General features: G+C 41.2%; 1 non-coding gene across 1 annotated transcript; it reads left to right on the top strand.

The window, feature by feature from the left end:
* The first annotated feature begins 13,201 nt into the window (after positions 1-13,201).
* Positions 13,202-13,273, top strand: Trnag-ucc (transfer RNA glycine (anticodon UCC)). Its single transcript has one exon. It is a non-coding gene; the product is annotated as a tRNA-Gly (tRNA).
* The last annotated feature ends 2,783 nt before the right edge of the window (positions 13,274-16,056 follow it).

Here is a 16,056-nt window from a genome sequence, read left to right as displayed (position 1 = left end):
TTTTGCGGGGTGGACTCAGCCTCGTGATGCCAATTGAGGAGCTACTCGACCGAGTAGTAGCGGCTTCTGTCAAGAATACCATCATAACGACCGGGAGAGCGGTGTGCTGACCACACGCCCCTCCTATCCGCATCCTCCTCTGAGGATGACACGGCGGTCGGAGGGTCCCCCCGGTAGGGCACTCGTGGCCTGACGACGGAGTGCTGCTGCTGCTGCTATAATGACCAATCCTCCTTTTTTCACTCTCATTATCGTAAACTGGTCCAAAAATCTCTCGAAGGACTTTCCTTTCAAATATCATCAGTCGGTTCAGATCTTGCTTGGTTATAATCCAGGTGACACATCCATATAGTGCTACTTCCTGTAGGAGTGTTTTGTAGATTTTTTTAAATGTCTTGACAAACTTCTGGTTTTGAGGAGAGCATTAAGGCCGTGGTAACACCTATTACCTACCTAGTCTTGCCTGTATTTCCATTTCAGTGGATGGTTGATCTCTGAATACTGCGCCCAGATATTTGATCTCCCTGACTTGACGATAAGAACCTTCAGTTGTCTATAAGGGTGGAACTGACAGATGGATAAATTGATTTTTTTTTTTGCGACTGATATGAATTATAGAACTTATAACGATTTTTGGGTGTCCCGGAAACTTTGGAGATAAAAACTCCCGAGGTTTCACCAGAAAGCGACGATGTAAAGCCTTACGAATAATTTCGTTTGAGGAGCTGATCTTTCCGCATTTGACCCACTGCAGAAGTGGTTACGTGAGTCACAATAACTGCTCTTATATGACGACGCAAGTAAATGTATGTGAAGGAAGTAAAGGTCGTATCATACAAAGACGTGGGTAGTCTTATTTCGCCCGCTGGAGGTCCGAATGCGCACGATTCCAAAGTCGCCCTCACATAAGAAAGAAGTACGTGAAACGCATTGGCCTGGAACGAACAAATTGGGTGGCGCCTCAAATAGAATCGGCGAAGAGGATGTCGTCATCTCTAACATCAGTTCTCCACTCACTGCCTTCAAAGTGCTGTTGACGTGCTTGTTTAGTAGCGTCGTCTGTCAGTCTTTACAGCTGCTACCCACATAACCCGTTATTTGTAAGAGTGACACGTTATTTCGTTGTCTCTGTAAGAAGAGAAAAGAGTGGAAGCGGTACAAAGTGCGAGTGGGGATGTTGTCATCGCATCGCATCTCCTATGAAGTTTTCACGAACAACTCTTTCCAGCCTGTGTAGACAAAAGGATGTAACTCTATACGCCTGCGAGACCAGTAACACACAGCTTGATAAGCTCTCCGGACAATAAACTTGTCACCCCCAGAGAAATCATTACAAGCGCCATTTAATACGGTGTAATTCCGGTCCTGGACTTGATAGCAGCCTGGATGTGGTTACGAAGCGAGCCCATAAGCTTCGGCAAATACGTTATATCCATGTTAAAACGCTCACTGAGGATTTGATCGTGCATTTCTGCCCAATTACTGTGATGCTATCAAATTATTTTTATTCCAGTCTTTGATCACAATATCAATTCTTTAGACGATGGCCGCTTTCAGTCCATAATGACCATCCTCAGATCTACAGTATACAAATATATACACCTAGTGAGCAGTGTGTCTTTCAACATAATACACCAATACGTATCACAATATACTATCATTCAACCAGGGAAATGTACAGATAAAATTCGGTAAACGTACCTTTTTTACACCATGTCCTGAAGTGATAAGGCCATAATGGCATCGTCAAAACATATAAATATAATCAGCACAGCATAGTCACACAGATCTAAAATAAGGTGTAGAATAGGCCACATCGTCCACACAGTGATTATTGCAACTGGCTAGTGAAGTACAGTAGCTACCAGAAATCTGTTTGGCTACATCCTCCCTAAATGTCGCTACTGTGGGCTTCGATGTAGTCATCATTTACGCAAAAAACATAATCTGATGAAAACTTATGTAAAATACATGTAGCAGACTTTTAAAATTGATAACTATCATAGGAACCAATTGTGATACATTAAAAGACGAATATAGTTACCCATACAAAATTATTAAAAGGAAATATGTGAATAGAATAGGACCGATCCTTTTTATGGTGAATTTACGGTCAACAATTAATATACGTAATACATTGCCTGTAGCAACCTATAAATTGCCTATGAAAGATAAAATGTCTATATGACAGCGGAGAAAAGGACAGATCAATGATCAGCGCCCTCTGTTGGGTCGGCCGCCAGGATGTTATTTAGGCTCGCACCGATCTTAACAACTTAACCACTAGAGGGCTTTACATACAACGTGATATGTCTCCCACAGAAAAGCTTTAAACAACATATTAACAGTCAATAAATAAAATTATATAGTCTGGTTATACATTCAATGCGTAGGTAGGACATAATCGGTTACAGGATTAGTGCGATTAATGTATGGAAGTAAGGCAAATGCCTACTGTTCTCGACATAAATCATCAAGTAAGGTTAGGTATTAATACGAGAGGAATTATTTGTTTATCGTAACAGACACCAGACTGTCGCCGTGTTTTTTAATTGTCTGTCTACTGTTTTATCTGTCTGCTTCGTATGTATTTTATCATCGCTCTGTTCTTTGTTTTAAGTTCCACGATTTTTTTTCGCTATGTTACTCTTTAAGTCTCCTATTTTATCGCATGTTTTTATTATTTGTTCTCTTCATCTTTTTAACAAAGTCTGTAGGCTGAAAAGCGGCATACTAAGCCGCTGCCAGCCCGCCCCCTTTGGGGGGAATTGAAATTCAATAAAGGAATAAAAAAAATTTGGTTATCGTAGTACATCAAACAAAGCAAGGTAGGCGCTGGGCACAAAATCGCTTTGCCTATTGAGTACCCTAGTGAGCTCATGCTTTTTCGCTTTGTAAATCTCCAACAAGTCACGAGCGTGACACTTCTGTGCCCTGTGAAGAATACGCATACAACTCTCGATATTGCCTACAGTGTGGCCGGTTTCTGCCAAATGCATTCCCATTGCAGTTTTGTTATGTGCCTGCAAATGTTTCCTGAATCTAAAAGAACGGCCAGTTCTGACCGATGTAAAATTTGTCACAACTACTAAAAACGATCTTGTAAACCCTATAACTGTCAAATTTATTAGAATCTATACTCTAAACTATGTTTTACACGGAGTTTCAGAGTGTTGTTAACATGAAAACCACATCTAAACTTAGATTTATTCAAACACTTTTCTATTTGTTGGGACATTTTTCCGTAAAATTTCATTGGAATATTTTTCAGGTTTTATTTATTCTTTCTTTTTTCTAGATGATTGTGGGTCTGCCTATTATTTGCTTTCTGTTCTTTTATCCTATTGTATGTGTGCATAAGATCTTTACCTGAGAAACGGTTTGCTATTGCAATTTGCCTTAATATACTTACGTTCTTGGAGTATTTCACTGCCGGCCAATGGTAATCTAAAAAGTCGTTGGATCATAGAGGTGAAAAAGGCCCTTTTATATCGTGGCGGACGGCATGAACTGGCTCGGATAATAGTATCTGCACATGTAGGCTTTCTGAAAATCGAAAATGTATGTCTGTTATCAACCTTCATAATGATAAGGTCTAAATAATTAATGGAGCCCGCTTCTTCTATTTCTGTAGTAAACGCTATATTTTTGGTGCATGCTGCCTATGGCTTGATCAAATGCGGTAACCTCATTTTCGTCCCTCTGTAACAGTAACAAGTAGGCCTATTGGATCACTGTTTGTATACGCGACCATGTCGCAGTTGGTCAGACTGTGATGCTATAGTGTTCACGTCATACGATTTTGCAACCCAGTAGAGATGTAATGGGGTTGGAGATTGTTCAGAAAACCAGTCATACGTTCTTCCAGCCCGACGAACTTTGCTGTTGACATCTTTATGCACCTGGGTGAGTAATGGCCTCTTGCAAGGTGACCAACTCCCAATACTGATTGCATGCTGTTCCTGTCGCAGTGTTCAATCTCAGCTTGCGATGAAACTTCCTTCACCGCCTGCAGAAATTCCTATCCGGTTTGGAAGCAACACTGATGCAAAAAACGTGAAACGCAGCTCCGGTCCCCTTCAGTTAGAATCTTTTTCCGGTCACAATTCTGACGTCGTGTCTTATGGCCTAATACGTTACACCACTGCTTGTAGAAGCGTTGAACAATCCGCCGAGAAACACCAACAAATGCAGCAACTTCACACACAGTATGGTTATGGGCGCGGGTAAACATTGTTGTCCCTTTTAGTCACTCTGTCACGTCCTTACATTTAGCCATGTTTACGTACAACGTCCGTTTGAAACATAAATGTCTCACTAATTGTTACTGCCTAATGCTCACGTAAAGGCAGTTCGCTCGTGGATGAGCACGCGATTCGATCGCTTAACGATTCATCTGTGAATGCGTAGTGGAGCGAATATTTTTTGCCGGTGAGCTTACAATCGGCCGAAGTGCGGTACAGTATTTTGTGATATTCTGTAGAATATTATAAAGAGGCTTCGTAAATAGCGACTTCTTTACCGCTTCTGTCATTTACTATAGTCCTTCATCGCAAAGTGTATTTACGTTGTGGAAACGAAGGACGGTTGCAGCTTAATTTTCTGTCGACGAAGGGTTTTTAGAGACGGGTCTCTAGCCTTGTATTGAAAACTGATGTGGGAGGAAACCTTCCACACCCTTTCCAGAGGACCCAACTGTGCTATGGCCTTAAACTGTTTAGTGTATACACAGAAATCCTAAACATGGACGTTAGTATGAGAATTTCGTAGCTCACCATCCACCTAGGACCCACAGTACGACTGTTGGGTGAATGACCAACGAATTTACCGTAATCTAGGGTGCTTACATGTACGTCTTAACAACAAACGCTGCCGGCCGATGTGGCCGAGCGGTTCTAGGCGCTTCAGTCTGGAACCGCGCGACCGCTACGGTCGCAGGTTCGAATCCTGTCTCGGGCATGGGTGTATGTGATGTCCTTAGGTTAGTTAGGTTTAAGTAGTTCTAAGTTCTAGGGGACTGATGACCTCAGATGTTAAGTCCCTTAGTGCTCAGAGCCAATTTGAACAAACGCTGTTGACGATGCACAGTCGTACGAAATAATTCCAAATTTATTTCCTGACTTCGGAATCCTTGATATGAGCTATATTATGTATGCATCTAAAATGAAACTCCCCTCCCCCTGTGAACAAACACGTGCTTCAGATTCACTAGGGAAAACCCTCCCGATCGCTTGCCTGTTACAAAATGGTTCAAATGGCTCTGAGCACTATGGAACTTAATTTTTGAGGTCATAAGTCCCCTAGAACTTAGAACTACTTAAACCTAACTAACCTAAGGACATCACACACATCCATGTCCGAGGCAGGATTCGAACCTGCGACCGTAGCGGTCTCGCGGTTCCAGATTGTAGCGCCTAGAACGGCTCGGCCACCCCGCCCGGCTTGCCTGTTACAGTAATCGGCTAGTGTAGATAGGTAGAATTTTGAAGAACATGAAATCAGATGCGTATTCCGTCCGCCAGCTAAAAGAGCATTTCTTGACTCCGTTAAGGACAATTTACGTTTGAGGAAGCCGACGTTAACAAAATAGCATGGTAGTGCGGTAAAATCTACATTGCCTAAACTCTTCGTACCGTCGATGACAGATGTGTTGAACATCATCGCCATACGCGATTGTTACAACCTGACAAATTTGCGGTTTCTGTCTTACAGGGGGACATAGGATGCTGTATAATGAGACACAAAGAGTTGCAAACGCATCACGCTACTAGGATTGTGTTTTAAAAGAATCTGTCGAAATCAAGCAGATAATATCATTAACTGTGATAATGGATATCCGCTAAGTAAAACTTGGATTCCTGTTTTATCAGATTTCGTTTTTCGACAGTATTCACCACTGGAAGCGCTGCAACTCTACTTGCGCCAGGGGGCAGTAGCAACGATTAAGCGCTTGCGCATTACCTTAGAGCATGCGCTTTCGTATTTTCGCTGCATATAAAGATTCCGTCTTTCACGGTTTGAGTCATTTATCGGCGAGAGCGGCTTAGCTTTTCTTACCAGATGATGGCGGTCAGATGGACTGGGGAAATATTGTGTGCAGACGACGGTCTGATCCAGCTGAAGACCCGACAAGAATTTGAGGAATAATCGGCTAGAATTCTGGTAGAGTGTTTAAGGAGACCAACTGACGAAATAGTCATCTTCCCCTACTCCGCCCCCCCCCCCCCACTTCCACTGGGAAAAAGCGAACCTAGCCTGTCTGCGCACAGAGTAAATTCTGTGTGGTGTTCTAAATGTTTTGGTCACGAGTATCTTGAAGCATATCATGGGAACTACCCCTTTACTCACCCAGTGCGACGTGGAAAACAGCCATAAACCACATCCAGGCTGGTTGGCACACCGATCAGGCTTTTTTTTAAGTAATAAACTTATTTACGAGATTAACAAATACATTGGTACATATGAAGATACCTTAAGTTTCATGGGTACAATTTCCGTACTGTTATCGAAAGTCTTTTTTTTTTTGTCGCTGTGGTTTGTTTTGTTATACATAAATTTCTTTTTTTAAATATTTTCTTTGTTACATTTTGGTGGCTTGCGTACTGATTTATTATGTTATTGTAATTTTGTTTTAAATCTAGTCCTTTAGGTGACTGTAGCAAGGACCATTTAATTTCTTTTCAGTGGTTGTGTTTGAATTTTGATATCGAAGTATATATTTGTATGAGTTTGTTAATACTGTCTGTTCAAAGTTGCTGTACTGAAGGGAGAGTGATTTCGATGTGGGGCCATAAGATGGCATCTACTAAAAATTGTTTGTAGTTTTGGCGTACTGGTTATGACATACATCTATGAAAATAATAGCAAATTACACAAAGAAAAGTGCCATATTGGATTTAGCGAGAGGTACATGTAAAATTGTGGTTGAGGGAGAGAGAGAGAGAGAGAGAGAGAGAAAGGAAAATATTTGACATATGAAGAAATCTTTGCGAATCTTAATACTTGCATAGGATCACAAAAACAATACTAAAATAAACCTAACATGTTTATTGATATGAGTTGCAATGGTGTTTTGGTTTGGCGCAATATTTAGTAATCACGTTCGTCGTGGTGAATGTAGTCTGTGACATTATGTTGGCACGCTTTTTTGATTTGCAGAATAAAATCAAGGATTCATGGAAAAACCTCAGATACGAAGATTAGAACTTAAGTAATGGCAACTATTTATTCACAACCGATATACATGTTTGCACCTGTTCTTATCCTTCAGAGTGGTCACCAGAGTTATTTAGAACCCGTTGCCAGAGATGCAGAAGACGTAGTATACCGTTAGCAGCCCCTATTCTGTTGATGGTGCGAATGGAGCGGTCTACTGCCTGTCGAATCTCTAGAACAGTTCTGAAGCGAATGGCACGAAGCCAAAACTGAAACGCCGATCCAACGAATGCCGTCGTTACGGGTAGCCGCGAAAGTCGAAAGTGCGTCAGAGCCCCAGTATGGTGAAAGTTACGGTGATTCTCGTGTACGAGTATAGTGTTATAGTAACGCCTTACGTTCCTCCACGGCAGACCGTCAATGCACAGTATTACTGTTCGTTTTTGGAGCATCAGCTGCGACCAACTTTGCGAAAGAAGCGGCGACACTTTCTGCGCAACCCACCCATCATTTTGCACGACAGTGCGCGGGCACATACTGCTCAAGCTGTGGCTGCTCTGTTCGGTCGATGGGACTGGGAAGTACTGGACCATCCACCATACTTTGACTTAATTCCGAAGGTGAAGGAACCACTTCGTGGCATTCGCTTCAGAACTGTTCCAGAGATTCGACAGGCAGTAAAACACTCCATTCTCACTATCAACAGAACAGGCACTGCTAACGGTATACTACGCCTTCCACATCGCTGGCAACGGGTTCTACACAACTCTGGTGACTACTTCGAAGGACAGTAACAGGTGCAAACATGTAACTCTTTTGTATCGTTTGTGAATAAATAGTTGCCACTGTTTAAGTTCCAACCCTCGTATGTAGCACTATTTCACATGAGAGAACACTGTATATGCACTGCACACTTTTAAATACATTACACAATCTGCTAGCATGAGTTTCTTAGAAGTAGATACCTTAGGGGTTGCGAAGCAACTCAAATCGCTTGATACGGGCAAGTCTTCAGGTCCAGATTGTATACCGATTATATTACGCTGATACTATAGCTCCCTACTTAGCAATCATATACAACCGCTCGCTCACCGATAGATCTGTACCTACAGATTGGAAAATTGCGCAGGTCGCACCAGTGTGTTTAAGAAGGGTAGTAGCAGTAATCCATCGAACTACAGACCTATATCATTGACGTCGGTTTGCAGTAGGGTTTTGGAGCATATACTGTATTCAAACATTATGAATCACCTCGAAGGGAACGATCTATTGATACGTAATCAGCATGGTTTCAGAAAACATCGTTCTTGTGCAACGCAGCTAGCTCTTCATTCGCACGAAGTAATGGCCGCTATCGACAGGGGATCTCAAGTTGATTCCGTATTTCTAGATTTCCGGAAAGCTTTTGACACCGTTCCTCACAAGCGACTTCTAATCAAGCTGCGGGCCTACGGGGTATCGTTTCAGTTGTGCGACTGGATTCGTGATTTCCTGTCAGGAAGGTCGCAGTTCGTAGTAATAGACGGCAAATCACGAGTAAAACTGAAGTGATATCAGGTGTTCCCCAGGGAAGCGTCCTGGGACCTCTGCTGTTCCTGATCTATATAAATGACCTGGGTGACAATTTGAGCAATTCTCTTAGGTTGTTCGCAGATGATGCTGCAATTTACCGTCTAGTAAGGTCATCCGAAGACCAGTATCAGTTGCAAAGTGATTTAGAAAAGATTGCTGTATGGTGTGGCAGCTGGCAGTTGACGCTAAATAACGAAAAGTGTGAGGTGATCCACATGAGTTCCAAAAGAAATCCGTTGGAATTCGATTACTCGATAAATAGTACAATTCTCAAGGCTGTCAATTCAACTAAGTACCTAGGTGTTAAAATTACGAACAACTTCAGTTGGAAAGACCACACAGATAATATTGTGGGGAAGGCGAGCCGAAGGTTGCGTTTCATTGGCAGGACACTTAGAAGATGCAAAAAGTCCACTAAAGAGACAGCTTACACTACACTCGTTCGTCCTCTGTTAGAATATTGCTGTGCGTTGTGGGATCCTTACCAGGTGGGATTGACGGAGGACATCGAAAGTGTGCAAAAAAGGGCAGGTGGTTTTGTATTATCACGTAATAGGGGAGAGAGTGTGGCAGACATGATACGCGATTTGATATGGAATTAAGGCAAAGACGATTTTCGTTGCGGCGAGATCTATTTACGAAATTTCAGTCACCAACTTTCTCTTCCGAATGCGGAAATATTTTGTTCAGCCCAACCTACATAGGTAGGAATGATCATCAAAATAAAATAAGAGAAATCAGAGCTCGAACAGAATGGTTTAGGTGTTCGTTTTTCCCGCGCGCTGTTCGGGAGTGGAATGGTAGGGAGACAGTATGATTGTGGTTCGATGAACCCTCTACCAAGCACTTAAATGTGAATTGCAGAGTAATCATGTAGATGATGTAGATGGAACACTGCGTTAAGCTGCATTCGTATTATCTTTGACTAACATGCACTTGTGGGAGTGTTGAAGGGTGGGAGTCGGTGTTAATCCGTCGCGCAGCTCCGATACGGGGCCAGCGTTTCTCCCCGTCCCGGAAGCAGTCGCGTTAACACGCACGGCCGTCCAGAGGGGTAATCGGCTGGAACTTCCGCAGCGCGCACTATACCTGTTGTAGATCTCTGGAAATATTGAAGGTAGCAGCGTTGGGCCACGCATTGACAGTCGCGTTGTTCGTGCTCTCTAGACCGTGGCCTTTTCGCGGTAGTGGAAAATCCACCTCCTGCCGCTGGTGTATTGTGCGGGCTACCTATTACAGCGTCTGCACTCGTTAGAATCGTAAAGCCGCCGTACAATGCCTGCTGGAACATCAGCAAGCACTCTAGCCCTGCCTATCCGCCGGTGTCTTCACATTCACATAATAGGCATTTCACCTCGTCTCCACTTCTCGCCAATTGTTCCGTTACTAAAACCAGAGGCAGCAATTAAATTGCCTTTCGTATAGAAGATGAGGATTCGTATTGGTCCCTGCATTCGACGTCAGGTTGGATTCGTTCTCCAAAATCAGGAACCCAACGGAAGCTTGTTTCGAACCCTCAGGGCAAAGCAGGTAAGACAACTCAAATGTTTCTTTTCATGAAATATCACGAAAACTTCTGGTATATGATCCTTGCGTATGCATAAACGGCCATTTGTTGAGTATAAAGAATAGCAATACAATTCAGAAATATCGAAAACCTCGAATTTAATCTTTGTTCCCTGCATAGCCTATTTGGATACTTGGTAACCACTAATCCTTTGGAACATACACTACACAGCTTGGACCACAACTGCTACCTGTTCTTCATCCTTATCTTTCCACAGCTACGTAATTCCTTATACATAAACCAACCTGACTCAAAGAAAACAAAATTCTCAAGAGGAGTTATGACCTGTAGACTCAACGAAAGCAATAAACAGTTACGTAACAAAAACAAAACAGGTTTTTCACTAAAACAGACCAAAATTAATTTATTTAATTTTAAAAATGAAATATACCTAACACTAGGCCAGACACTTCCTCTGGAGAAAACCATTAATGTTTAATTTCCTGTGTTCTTGATTAAATAACGCACAAGTTCTGCTCTTGAGTTGAATCTTTCTTATGAATGACAGTATGAGTCCTCTTTTTTATAACTTCCTGTAGGGGAAAATGAACGTCTCTGAAGTCTGCTGTCTCTGGTGTGACACTTTCCTTCACCATAACATAATACATCTTGTAACAAATTATTATACCTAGTTATGGCAAAAGTCAAATTGTACTTTTTATCATCGCTAATGTTTGGCATTGCTTCTGTAATTTCATGTTCGACACTTTTTCAAACAACATAAGTGAAATCTCCTTCTTGTGACCCTTTTTGTCTTCCTTCATGTAAGCAAGTCATTTCGCTTGCTCTGTGTATTCTGGGGTAATAGCGTTATTTAATGACAAATATATTTTTCTTTACTAATAAAGTTATTAATATCTTTTACTAATCATGGATAAAGAACTCTTATGTTTCAGCTATTTGATTACTTTGGCAAGCGACTGGCTTGGTGACGTGTCAACTGCGCGCCATCGTATGCGGTTTTGTTTCTTCAGCCTGTGGAATGCAAATTAATTTTTTGCATTATACCTTATATTGGTATCATTACACTATGCTGTCACCAAGGTTTTTCGCTCGCCTGACACCAAAAGCAATAGAAAATTGCAGGTAACGGAGCCGTCTTCGGCCTTGTAGGCGTTATAATGTATTTTAACATTGAAATTCTATTTATTCGTGTTCTTTAATGTGCTCCTTCTGTGACCACTGTGCTATATCTCACTTACGAACAATTATTTCTCGGAAGATTACATATTTATTCTTTTGATGGTGTTCATTACAGTCTATATGTACACATACAAACTCCGTAAGCCACCGTAAGGTGCATGTCGGAGGATACCTTATACAACTGCCAGTCATTTCCTTTCGTGTTCCACTCTCAAAAAGAGGAGTGTAGAACACCTGTCTGTACGCCTCCGTAAAAGCTGTAATTTTGCTTGGCTTATTTTCCTGGTCCTCACGTGAAATGTACATTGGCAGCAGTAGAATAGTTCTGTAGTCAGATTCAAATGCCGGTTCTTTAAATTTTCTCCATAGTTAGTCGCACTGTTAATCGAGGTAGACAAGTAACTGTCATTCACCCAACATGTGAGGTCCCTCCACTCTATTGCAGTGAGAGTCCTTCCAAGAACATTTACTTTAATGCCTTATATTGTTCACCATCCTTCAACATGCGATGTTCATGTTTGAGTGCTTCTGTAGTCGGAAAGCTACGCCTCCTCTCACTCTCCGAAATGGTATCGGTAGACCAGTGTTATTCGCGCACTGTATGAAGATATTTGGTACTGTGGTTTACGTGAGCCGGCTCAAATAATACAAATTGAAGGTACTAGACCAGCATGGACCACTTTGTCTCACTATCAGCCTATCCAGCCTTCGGCAGAAGACAGTACTAAGTTCAACATGCCATCTGCTTTTGTATGCGAAAGCAGACGAGACACTAGCAATTAACGACACACGAAACAAAACTCACTATAGCGAACATAACATAAAGCGGTTACAATAAAGCAGGTCTGCTCAACTTTTTATGCTATGCTGAGGTTGGAAGCTACCAGAAACAACTGAATATAGGTCCAAAGGCCTCTTTTTAAACATTTAACGATGCTGCTACTCCCATCAGCCATTGGGACAAATGTGTTTTGGAGTGCTGATTAACGTAGTTATATGCCACACAGTTTTGAGGCTAAACACTAACACGCTATCAGACAGACATTTCCGTGCTGTACAACGCAACTATATAAGAAAAAAGAGAAAGCTGAAGAATAGGCTACCCCAGGGGTCTGTTCTCGCTCTAGGCCCGCCTAATATTGCTGCATCAATTGTACGGTGATGACCTAGCTTTAGCTGCCAAACATAAAAGCTTGAAGTCAGCCACAGTATTTTAGCGCAAGACCTGTTGTGCGTAGTTGTGTAGTAGGTATACGTTGAATAATACATTTATGCTCTTCCTCTAAGCTCAGCTCAAACATTACTGAAAAACCGTAACCATTTCCCAGAGTAATAAATATTAAAGACAGAATTTCTAGTAAACAAAAATGAAGACACGCAGCCACTCACCCGCTTCGTGCATCTTTGGCATACAGAGAAAAACATCACAACCATTCTTTTTTTTGTTTTAGTACACACAATCTAAGAAAAATGAAAAATGTTATAAAAAGAGTAAGCTCTTTACTGCGCAAAGACGTTTCGAAAATTGTATGAGAGTGATAAAACACTGCTGCCAGATTACAGGTAGTTAAGACTTTACTTAATGTTTTGTGTCCACTAGCGTTTAGGTAATGTATCAATAAGGAACATTCTGTTAAATGTGCGTTGTTATGTGATACGAATCCCGAGAAATAAGATTTGCGTCATTAGCTACCAAGAAACATCCGGCATACTCCGTAATCTCTGACACGGCGGCGAAACCAGAAGCAGCGCTCACAGAGGCGGGTGATGGTGGTGTAATGGTCAGCATAGTTGCCTTCCAAGCAGTTGATCCGGGTTCGATTCCCGGCCATCGCAGGTAGTTTAATTACACTTTCCTTAACAAAAAAAAAATCACGTACGTGAAGACGATGAGACTCTGGTCTATGTATCTCGATCGAATACGCACTAGAGGCGTTTGAAAATGGTTTTGGGAAATATTATGTTACCTAAAAATAATGATTATTTACTCGTTCACAAAGCTTAAAATCAGTTGCTGAAAAATTCTTGAATGAAATTCATCAGTATCTACTGTCTGCTAAGAAATATTAGCACAAATCTGTTTATACATCCGCGTATAGCCGTGACGTAAATGTGTTAAGTATTTCAGTGCTGATTCATAGCTTCTTACATACTTACTTTAAATTCATTTTTAAATTACACGTACCTGTCCATAGTAAAACCGATTACGAAGCTTACATGCAATTTCCAAGCTCTGCATTAACAATTTCTGCTTAGAACTCAAATACAAAGCTTCGCAGATGCCTCCACGTATGTTACCGAGTGAGGTAGCGCACTGATTAGCACACTGGACTTGCATTCGGAAAGATGACGGTTCAAACCCGCGTCCGGCCATCGTGAATTAGGTATTTCGTGATTTCTCTAAATCGCTTATGGCAAGTGCCGGGTGGTTTCTTCGAAAACGGCACCGCCAATTTCCCTCGTTTCCTTGCCCAATACGAGATTTGTGCTCCGTCTCTAATGACAGCGTTGTCGACGGGGACATTAAACACCACTCTCCTCCTTCAACATGTTTTCATTTTATGGCTGTATTTAATTTCTAAATTTTTCGCTCTTTAACTGCTTTGCGTATTCAAGGTTGAATAACAAGCACGGTGTTTTTGTCGAAACAACTGACTAGTGTCTGCAAGGGGCATTAGTTCTTAGCGGCCCCACCCACGACCGACGGACCTCGCTGATCGCTGGTCGCATGAAAAACCCAAACAATATGATGGCGCGCATGTATTTCGATTTTCCAATAATGCTGAATGGCCCGCAGGCAGGTGTGTGGGAATATAGCTACGAACCTTTTCTGTATTTGTTCAGCGTTTGTGCAGTTTTGTTTCGTTTCGCTTTGCTCACGCCGTGTAAGAAATTGCATTACAATTTATAGTTATCCAGGGATCACAAACTAATCTGAAAAGTGAATTGGCAGCCCAAGTTGGCATTTACATTAAGAAATAATATACCCTCCGATTTTGCAGTGGTAAATTCTGAAACGTATGCTAAAATGTAGAATTGATGGAAAATTTATAGAGATAGTGGTGATACCATGGGCTCCGTCTTACGATTTTGAGCAATTTACGAATAATTATATGCATTATTAAAGTTTCTGAAGTCCCTTGTCAACTAAAATAATCTAATTCTCCGTCATTCAACATCACTATAGAAACACCGAGTAGATTTTGTAATGTGTAAATACTTGCATTTAAATTATAAGACTAAAGAATAAAAAAGCAATTGAGGACTAGTAATCGTAAAACGAATTTTATTGGCACAGTGGGAATAGGTCTGTGTACACAACCTATTTGTCGTCATTGAAAATGTAATATATTATGTAAAATAGTCTACCGTTCCCAAAAAAAAGCGTGTCAAAACAAGTATAATAAATTATAATTCTCGTTTATTTTAAATTTATGTTTTGCAGATATGCATGGAGATATGGGAAGTTAACAGCAGCTGCTGCTAAACATAGCAGTTCATTTTCCGTAGCAGAACTTCTCGCCACAGTGACGTTCACAATACTGATCGAAATTGCTTGGCAAATCGCTCGTATGTTGCGTATCGAGGCGAGCGAACGATGGCAGGTGATATCGCATGCGACGGATCTCTCGCTCGTGTGTGGGGCCCTTTAGGCAACAAACATTATAAGCAAAGATACAATCAACTTTCACAGAATGTTACGCACCAAACTTGTTTTTTAACGTTGAAACTACACTTTGTTCAATGGGCAAATTATGCGCGTTGTGTACAGTGTAATTTACAATGTTAAAAAAGGTGTTTGGTGTACAACATAAATGAAGAGTGTTGAGTGTGACACTTTCTAAACCAATGTCAAGACCTAACAAACTTCAACATCATGAAAATATAACATGCAATACTAAAACATTGTGTAGTTTAATTATTTATTTCACTTAATATTGTCCATTGTCTAAAGTGTAATTTCAACGTTGAAAAACAAGGTTGGTGCGTAACATTCTATGAAAGTTGATTGTATCTTTGCTTATAGAGCTTGTTGCCTAAGAACTAGTGCCCCTGGTAGACGTTAGTCAGTTGCTTCCTGAAGATGGCCCAATAAGAAAAAAATTAGTTAGAGCTAACAACGTTTGTTACCTAAGAACTTGTGTCCTTTGCAAAAGGTAGTCAGCTGTTTCCTGAAGATCGTCCAATAAGCCGAAAACTAGTTAGAAATAAACAAAAATTAGTAGAACAAAAACAGTGTACTTGTTATTCAAACTTAAGTACGGAATTGTTCTACCAAGAAGTAACGGGAGAATTCATGAACAAACTTCGCATATTATTAATGCTCCATTAGAACATTTTGTGAAGTGTGAAAAATTTTCTGACGTTTATTAAATGTGATAGAAGGGAACCTTATGAACTGTTGCTCCTAGTTTCACACAAAGAAATGACAGAGATAACACATGTGGGAATTCCCTTTGGCGGACATGAATACCTGAACGATAGGTAGCGAGCGAAGTTGCGCGGCGGGAAGACTCGTATTCGGGACGAAGGTGATTCAGATCGCTGCCCTGATTAACATTTTGCGTGGTTTCACTAAACCGCTTGAATCAGGTAACACAACTTTTCTTTTGAAAAGG

This window comes from Schistocerca cancellata, chromosome 7, assembly GCF_023864275.1.
Source record: "Schistocerca cancellata isolate TAMUIC-IGC-003103 chromosome 7, iqSchCanc2.1, whole genome shotgun sequence".
Lineage (NCBI taxonomy): Eukaryota > Metazoa > Arthropoda > Insecta > Orthoptera > Acrididae > Schistocerca > Schistocerca cancellata.
The sequence above is the reverse complement of the archived record's forward strand: the minus strand, read 5'-3'. Positions and strand labels throughout refer to the sequence as shown.